The following is a 9,093-nucleotide window of genomic DNA, read 5'->3' on the forward strand; positions in this document are numbered from 1 at the left end:
AAAAAAGCTTTAATATAAAATATTTTTCTTAGAAAATTGTCTAAAAAGGTTTTTTCTAAATAGCTTTAGATAAAAAGCATTAAAAAGAAGCTTTACAAATAACTTTTTTCAGAAAAAACTTTTTTTCATTGTTTTGTGGAAAATTAACTTGTATATAAAATTATTATTTAAAAATAGCTCTATTTGGAAATTTATTCTAAAAAAGCTTTAATATGAAACATGTTTTTCTAAATAGCTTTATATAAAAGCTTTCTTCAGAAAAAGCATTATTTGGAATATTATTTTGTAAAAAATAAAATTTTTATAAAAAGTTTTAAAGTAGATCAAATATTAAGCGTTGAGTTTAGTTTGAAGTTTAAATTAAAACTTAGCAGAGCTTTCGTGAAATAAATTTAATTAAATTTCTACCTTTTCGATTAGACTACTTTTGCCTTAATTTTAAATTAAACTAAAACTTAGCAGAGCTTTTGTTCAACAAAATTTCCTTAAATTTTCAGCTCCTTTGTAAGGAAGTATTTCCCCTTAATTTTTCTCAATCCCTGTAACTGTAAGTATGTTTTGATAAATATGTAAGTGTTTATATATTTTTGGGTAAATGTATATTTGTAGAATTGTATGTGTGTATATTTAAGCTTGTTTTATTGTTGGTACTTATACAACAAGAATGATGACACTGGGAAATGATAGTCCTAAAACGTTATAGAGATTTTTATGTTCGTGTATTATTATATTGTATTTTTCTTTTACTTTTTTTTTTTGGGTAAATCTCAAACACGATTGTAGGTTCCTTACGTATATATTTTTTTTAATATTTAACTAGTGATTTATGCGTATAAATGAATCCTGGTTCCCTACATTTTTTTCCATTAACATAGATGAACACACACGCACACACATGCGAACAGTTGCTAGGAAAAAGGATTTATTTGTTTGTGTAAGTAAGAGAGAGAATTGTGATTTCAATAGGTTTTATTTTATATTTTATTTTGGTTTTATGTAACATGTTAAACAAGCTATTTTTCTATAAATTATGGTTGGTTTTAACAACAGATTCATAGTCCTTTATATAAAAAAATACCTACAAACACACACACTCACTCCTTTTAACAACGCATGATTTACTTGTGTATTTGTTTGTTGATTGTTTTGTTGTATGATTTTTTTTTTTTTTTTGTTGAAACAATTTTTATATATTTTCTGTAGCTTTTTTTGTATATAAATCTCATGAAAATGTGAAAATTGATTTTTTATACTCACTCGTTCTTTTTAAATGTAGAGGAAAATAAATTTCATGTTGTTTAAAAGGATGTGTAGAGAGTAGGATAGTAGCAACGAGTCCTGTAAATAGAAAATAGAAAACAGTAATGTGTTAGAACGGTTTTCTAGAAGGTTAAATTTAAATTGGGTTTTTTTCTCTGTTTGACTTTAATTTCGAGATGAAAAGTTAATTTAGGTAACAGTAATTAATAAATGAATTAAATGTTAAAAGCTTTTGTAAGGAAAAGTGACTTTTTAAATTTATAATGGGAAGTAAAAATTAAGTTATTTTTCAGAAAATATTTGAAAATTTTCCAGAAAAAATAGTTTTATCTATAGACTAGTATACAGTATAGACTACAGATTAGTCTGTAGTCTAGTCTAGTTTATAGTCTAGTCTATAGTCTACAATATAGTCCAGTCTATAGTATAGTCTACTGTCTAGTCTTTAGTTTATAGTCTTGTCTATAGACCATAGTCTGGTCTAAAGTCTAGTTTATAGTGTAGTCTATCGTTCATAATCTGGTCTATAGTCTAGTCTATAGTCTAGTCTATAGTCTAGTCTATAGTCTTGTCTATAGTCTAGTCTATGGTCTAGTCTATAGTGTAGTCTATAGTCTAGTCTATAGTCTAGTCTATAGTCTAGTCTATAGTCTAGTCTATAGTCTAGTCTATAGTCTAGTCTATAGTCTAGTCTATAGTCTAGTCTATAGTCTAGTGTTTAGTCTAGTCTATAGTCTAGTCTATAGTCTAGTCTATAGTCTAGTCTATAGTCTAGTCTATAGTCTAGTCTATAGTATGGTCTATAGTCTAGTCTATGGTCTAGTCTATAGTCTAGTCTATAGTCTAGTCTATAGTCTAGTCTATAGTCTAGTCTATAGTCTAGTCTATAGTCTAGTCTATAGTCTAGTCTATAATCTAGTCAATAGTCTAGTCTATAGTCTAATCTATAGTCTAGTCTATAGTCTAGTCTATAGTCTAGTCTATAGTCTAGTCTATAGTCTAGTCTATAGTCTAGTCTATAGTCTAGTCTATAGTCTAGTCTATAGTCTAGTCTATAGTCTAGTCTATAGTCTAGTCTATAGTCTAGTCTATAGTCTAGTCTATAGTCTAGTCTATAGTCTAGTCTATAGTCTAGTCTATAGTCTAGTCTATAGTCTAGTCTATAGTCTAGTCTATAGTCTAGTCTATAGTCTTAGTCTATAGTCTAGTCTATAAGTCTAGTCTATAGTCTAGTCTATAGTCTAGTCTAGTCTAGTCTATAGTCTAGTCTATAGTCTAGTCTATAGTCTAGTCTATAGTCTAGTCTATAGTCTAGTCTATAGTCTAGTCTATAGTCTAGTCTATAGTCTAGTCTATAGTCCTAGTCTATAGTCTAGTCTATAGTCTAGTCTATAGTCTGGTCTATAGTCTAGTCTATAGTCTAGTCTATAGTCTGGTCTATAGTCTAGGTCTATAGTCTAGTCTATAGTCTGGTCTATAGTCTAGTCTATAGTCTAGTCTATTAGTCTAGTCTATAGTCTGGTCTATAGTCTGGTCTATAGTCTAGTCTATAGTCTAGTCTATAGTCTAGTCTATAGTCTAGTCTATAGTCTAGCCTATAGTCTAGTCTATAGTCTAGTCTATAGTCTAGTCTATAGTCTAGTCTATAGTCTAGTCTATAGTCAAGTCTATAGTCTAGTCTATAGTCTAGTCTATAGTCTAGTCTATAGTCCTAGTCTATAGTCTAGTCTATAGTCTAGTCCTATATCTAGTCTATAGTCTAGTCTATAGTCTAGTCTATAGTCTAGTCTATAGTCCTAGTCTATAGTCTAGTCTATAGTCTAGTCTATAGTCTAGCCTATAGGTCTAGTCTATAGTCTAGTCTATAGTCTAGTCTATAGTCTAGTCTATAGTTTAGTCTATAGTCTAGTCCTATAGTCTAGTCTATAGTCTGGTCTATAGTCTAGTCTATAGTCTAGTCTATAGTCTAGTCTATAGTCTAGTACTATAGTCTAGTCTATAGTCTAGTCTATAGTCTAGTCTATAGTCTAGTCTATAGTCTAGTCTATAGTCTAGTCTATATCTAGTCTATAGTCTATCTATAGTCTAGTCCTATAGTTAGTCTATAGTTAGTCTAGTCTAGTCTAGTCTAGTCTAGTCTAGTCTATAGTCTAGTCTATAGTCTAGTCTATAGTCTAGTCCTATAGTCTAGTCTATAGTCTAGGCGATAGTCTAGTCTATAGTCTAGTTAATAGTCTATTCTATAGTTTAGTCTATAGTCTAAAATATTGTCTAGTCCGTAGTCTAGTCTAAAGTTACAATTTTCAAATCTTAAATTTTTATAAATTATTTTTATTGAAAACTTTTAAATATGAAGCCATTCGTGCAGTTTTAATAAACTTTTTTTCATTTTTTTCAAACACCTCTTATCAACCCACACCAGCTTACCACAAAATTCAAAAACAATCGACAAAAAAAGTTCTTACCAATCTCATTAAATATTCAATTCATTTAACTATTCAATATTTGACCAGAGTTTTGTTTGAGTTCTTTTTATATATTTTTTCAATATATACAAGTTTCCGTCAACTAAATTTCACACTTTTATTAAATACTTTATAGTTTTTTTTTACAACAAACTTTCATTAATTCCCTCCCTTAACAAGAAATGAAAAAAATACAATATTTTAGATTTATTGTCTTCTTGCATCAAGTCCCATCGTCATACTCTTCTTCATCACAGATTATATTGCTATATGAGTGTGTAAGTGTTTGTGTATTTAAAAATACATCCTCTAATTTTATGCTACTGTGCAATTTCTCTATCCGTTTCGTATATTTTTTTGGATTTTTTTCGCCGTTGTCCCCTCTGTTAGAGCAAACTTCCTTTATTTGCAATTTGCTTTATGTCTATGTATACTTTATCATTTTTTTGTTGCTATTCAAAGTCCCTCTTGTGTGTGTCCTACCGCCATTGTGTCTATTGGTTGTTTTGCATTCGCCTACCTCCCTTTGTATTTGTAGTTCAACTTGTGCTAGTTATATTTTTTTTATAGTTTTGTCCTCGTTGGTATCCCTCTTTTTGCTGTGTTACACATCTCTCTGTTGTAGTGGTGTTACTCTGGCGTGCATTCTGTTAGGGTTTATCAGAGTGTCCTTGTGTGTAGTTTGACTGCTGCAAGTGCATAGAAAATAATGGCATTGTCTGTTCGTCAGTCGGTCGGTCGGTCTCTGCTTAGCCAATGCACACTTTTTGGTTTTGTCCAGTGGCAATAAAGCAGGGACATGGTTGAGAAAACTTAAATGAAATGTTAAACATAGAGTGACCGCATTGAGTCCGGTTATAATCTAAACATCCTTCTGGTAGCCTAGTCTTTATTCTAGTCTATAGTTGAGTTTATTAGCCTAGTTATAGTATAGTCTATAGTCTAGTCTATGGTCTAGTCATGGTCTAGTCTATAGTCTAGTCTATAGTCTAGTCTATGGTCTAGTCTATAGTCTAGTCTATAGTCTAGTCTAGTCTAGTCTAAGTTCTAGTCTATAGTCTAGTCTATAGTCTAGTCTATAGTCTAGTCTATAGTCTAGTCTATAGTCTAGTCTATAGTCTAGTCTAGTCTAGTCTAGTCTATAGTCTAGTCTATAGTCTAGTCTATAGTCTAGTTCTATAGTCTAGTCTATAGTCTAGTCTATAGTCTAGTCTATAGTCTAGTCTATAGTCTAGTCTATTAGTCTAGTTCTATAGTCTAGTCTATAGTCTAGTCTATAGTCTAGTCTATAGTCTAGTCTATAGTCTAGTCTATAGTCTAGTCTATAGTCTAGTCTATAGTCTAGTCATAGTCTAGTCTATAGTCTAGGTCTATAGGTCTAGTCTATAGTCTAGTCTATAGTCTAGTCTATAGTCTAGTCTATAGTCTAGTCTATAGTCTAGTCTATAGTCTAGTCTATAGTCTAGTCTATAGTCTAGTCTATAGTCTAGTCTATAGTCTAGTCTATAGTCTAGTCTATAGTCTAGTCTATAGTCTAGTCTATAGTCTAGTCTATAGTCTAGTCTATAGTCTAGTCTATAGTCTAGTCTATAGTCCTAGTCTGTCTAGTCTAGTCTAGTTAGTCTAGTCTATAGTCTAGTCTATAGTCTAGTCTATAGTCAGTCTTATCGTCTAGTCTATAGTCCTAGTCTATAGTCCTAGTCTATAGTCTAGTCTGTAGTCTAGTCTATAGTCTAGTCTATAGTCTAGTCTATAGTCTAGTCTATAGTCTAGTCTATAGTCTAGTCTATAGTCTAGTCTATAGTCTAGTCTATAGTCTAGTCTATAGTCTAGTCTATAGTCTAGTCTATAGTCTAGTCTATAGTCTAGTCTATACTCTAGTCTATAGTCTAGTCTATAGTCTAGTCTATAGTCTAGTCTATAGTCTAGTCTATAGTCTAGTCTATAGTCTAGTCTATAGTCTAGTCTGTAGTCTAGTCTATAGTCTAGTCTATACTCTAGTCTATAGTCTAGTCTATACTCTAGTCTATAGTCTAGTCTATAGTCTAGTCTATAGTCTAGTCTATAGTCTAGTCTATTGTCTAGTCTATAGTCTAGTCTATAGTCTAGTCTATAGTCTAGTCTATAGTCTAGTCTATAGTCTAGTCTATAGTCTAGTCTATAGTCTAGTCTATAGTCTAGTCTATAGTCTAGTCTATAGTCTAGTCTATAGTCTAGTCTATAGTCTAGTCTATAGTCAGTCTATAGTCTAGTCTATAGTCTAGTCTATAGTCTAGTCTATAGTCTAGTCTATAGTCTAGTCTATAGTCTAGTCTATAGTCTATAGTCTAGTCTAGTCTATAGTCTAGTCTAGTCTATAGTCTAGTCTATAGTCTAGTCTAGTCTATAGTCTAGTCTATAGTCTAGTCTTTAGTCTAGTCTATAGTCTAGTCTATAGTCTAGTCTATAGTCTAGTCTATAGTCTAGTCTATAGTCTAGTCTATCGTCTAGTATATAGTCTAGTTTATAATCTATTCTATAGTCTAGTCTGTAGTCTAGTCTATAGTCTAGTCTATAGTCTAGTCTATAGTCTAGTCTATAGTCTAGTCTATAGTCTAGTCTATAGTCTAGTCTATAGTCTAGTCTATACACTAGTCTATGGTCTAGTCTTTATTCAGCTGGTCATCTTTTCCCTTAAACTATACTACGGTCTACAACTTCACACTCTCGTTGAGTTTCTGTTAGATTTATTTTAATTAATGTAATAGTTTTTTATCTTATTACCAGTGACTAGTTTTTTGTATAAGTGTGTCCTCGCGCTCTTTCTCTATGTGTTCATTTAATAAAAATGACAGGAATTAGTTTTTGTTAATAAAACCAGAAAATTTTTGCAAATAAATTTAAGAAAAAAACTTAATATTCATATAGAAAATAAAATTAAATTTTATCTTGGCAAAAAAAACATTTGTATGTGACACAAGGGAAAAAAGGTCAAGAATTTAAAATTAAAATAAAATTTTAATAAAATACTAATTTATGATAATTTGGTTTAATTTGTATAAAGTTTATTATTGTTGAGATTTCGTTTTAATAAAATTTAAATTTATTTGAATTTAAATGAAGCATGACAAATTTTATAATGTGAAACATTTAAAAAATATTGTTTATAATTTCTACGACAGACCAGTTAATAATGAGCAATGATGATTAGTGATGACGTTGTTGGTTGAGTATTGAAAATGTTTTAATATATTTAACTCACCAAACACGTTTTTTATTGAATATTATTAATAAAATGTTGGAAAAAAGGTATAAACAAATTAATAATAAACTTAAGGCGCCATAAACAAACCATATAAACAATAATAAATAATTTAAATAAAATAATAAAAATAAGACAAAAATCAAGATAAACTTTTCAAAAATGTAATAAATGTAGAGGAGATTATGTGACAGTAATAAAAAAGTATATTGTTTCTTTGTTATCATTGAAATAAGGTGAGTTATTAACAAAGAGGACTTAACTAAAACTGAACTAGAACTAAAACGGGACTGAACTAGAACAGAACACGAACTAGAACTGAAGTAAAGCGGGACTGAACTAGAACATAACAAGAACTAGAACTGAACTAAAGCGGGACTGAACTAGAACAGAACAAGAAATATAACAGAACTATAACAGAACTAGAACAGAACTAGAACTAGAACAGAACTAGAATAGAACTAGAAAGAACAGAACTAGAACAGAACTAGAACAGAACTAGAACAGAACTAGAACAGAACTAGAACAGAACTAGAACAGAACTAGAACAGAACTAGAACAGAACTAGAACAGAACTAGAACAGAACTAGAACAGAACTAGAACAGAACTAGAACAGAACTAGAACAGAACTAGAACAGAACTAGAACAGAACTAGAACAGAACTAGAACAGAACTAGAACAGAACTAGAACAGAACTAGAACAGAACTAGAACTGACCTAGAACAGAACTAGAACATAACTTGAACAGAATTAGAACAGAATTAGAACAGAATTAGAACAGAACTAGAACAGAACTAGAACAGAACTAGAACAGAACTAGAACAGAACTAGAACAGAACTAGAACAGAACTAGAACACAACCAGAACAGAACTAGAACAGAATTAGAATAAAACTAGAACTGAACTAGAACTGAACTAGAAGTGAACTAGAACTGAACTAGAACTGAACTAGAACTGAACTAGAACTGAACTAGAACTGAACTAGAACTGACTAGAACTGAACTAGAACTGAACTAGAACTGAACTAGAACTGAACTAGAACTGAACTAGAACTGAACTAGAACTGAACTAGAACTGAACTAGAACTGAACTAGAACTGAACTAGAACTGAACTAGAACTGAACTAGAACTGAACTAGAACTGAACTAGAACTGAACTAGAACTAAACTAGAACTGAACTAGAACTGAACTGGAACTGAATTATTTATATTTAATCATTACAACAAAATTTTGTCTTTGAGATTATAAAAATTGCTCTTGTAAATATTTTTTTCTTAATATGTAGTTTTATTAACAATCGTTATCTGTTTATCCTCGCTAATTCCTGCTATTAATCATTTTCCTTCCTAGACAGGCAAACATTTGTCTAAATTATCTTAATCTCATTTATTGTAATTAAAAAATATTATTTTATAGCTGTTTCGCAATTTATTACTTTTATCTTTGTCCATAAACTAATTCCACCAACCAAGAAGTATCATCCAACAAGAAAAACTTAATTTTAATCGTATATTTTCCAATTAAATTATAATAATTCCAAAGTATCCATCGCTGTTTTGTTTTTCTTTTGGAATGGTGTAAATAATAAACTTATTTATAGTTTAGAGTCTTAATCACTTTTTTCTATAAAAAACCCCTCTGGCCCCGACTCTTTATGTTTCTCATCCTACCTAATAAAAAACTTTGCCTTTCTTGTTTATCAATAATGAAGAAAAATATGAATTAAAAAGTTTTTGTTTGTGTGAAAAAAAAAATGCTTAAGAAATCCTTAGAATTATCTATTAACCTAAAATTACTTTTTAAAGGAAGTAGGAGTTTAAGAAATGAAACATAAGGGGGAGGCAGTGGGAAAAAGGTAGCAAATTTTTTTCTCTACCATATTGTTTTGTTTAAGTAAGTATGTGTACAAAAATGTAATAAATTATTGTTATTTTAACAATAAATCATATCTTTTCTTAATGTTTTAGCTATTTCCTTGTTTTTCTTGGGGATTTAGTAGTTGTGTTTGTATTTTTTTATTTGTGTAGTTTAAGTAACGGTTAACCACTTGATATTTCTCCCTGTTGAACTACCGGAAAGCAGCTCCTTTTTATGACAGTAAGATTCATAAACCTAGAAACCTCGGA

General features: G+C 30.3%; 1 long non-coding RNA gene across 2 annotated transcripts in view; it reads right to left on the reverse strand.

The window, feature by feature from the left end:
• Positions 1-291: 291 nt before the first annotated feature.
• Positions 292-9,093, reverse strand: part of LOC119612608 — a 71,253-nt gene continuing 62,451 nt past the window's right edge. The window contains exon 3 of one of the 2 annotated variants that reach the window (XR_005232160.1): positions 292-1,338. This is a non-coding gene — a long non-coding RNA (uncharacterized LOC119612608). The remainder of the gene's footprint in view (positions 1,339-9,093) is intronic. The other variant, XR_005232161.1, reaches the window with a different exon arrangement.

The sequence above is a fragment of the Lucilia sericata genome, unplaced genomic scaffold (genome assembly GCF_015586225.1).
Source record: "Lucilia sericata isolate MDLA Ls3-8-SP2 unplaced genomic scaffold, ASM1558622v1 Contig001758F_arrow, whole genome shotgun sequence".
Taxonomy (NCBI): domain Eukaryota; kingdom Metazoa; phylum Arthropoda; class Insecta; order Diptera; family Calliphoridae; genus Lucilia; species Lucilia sericata.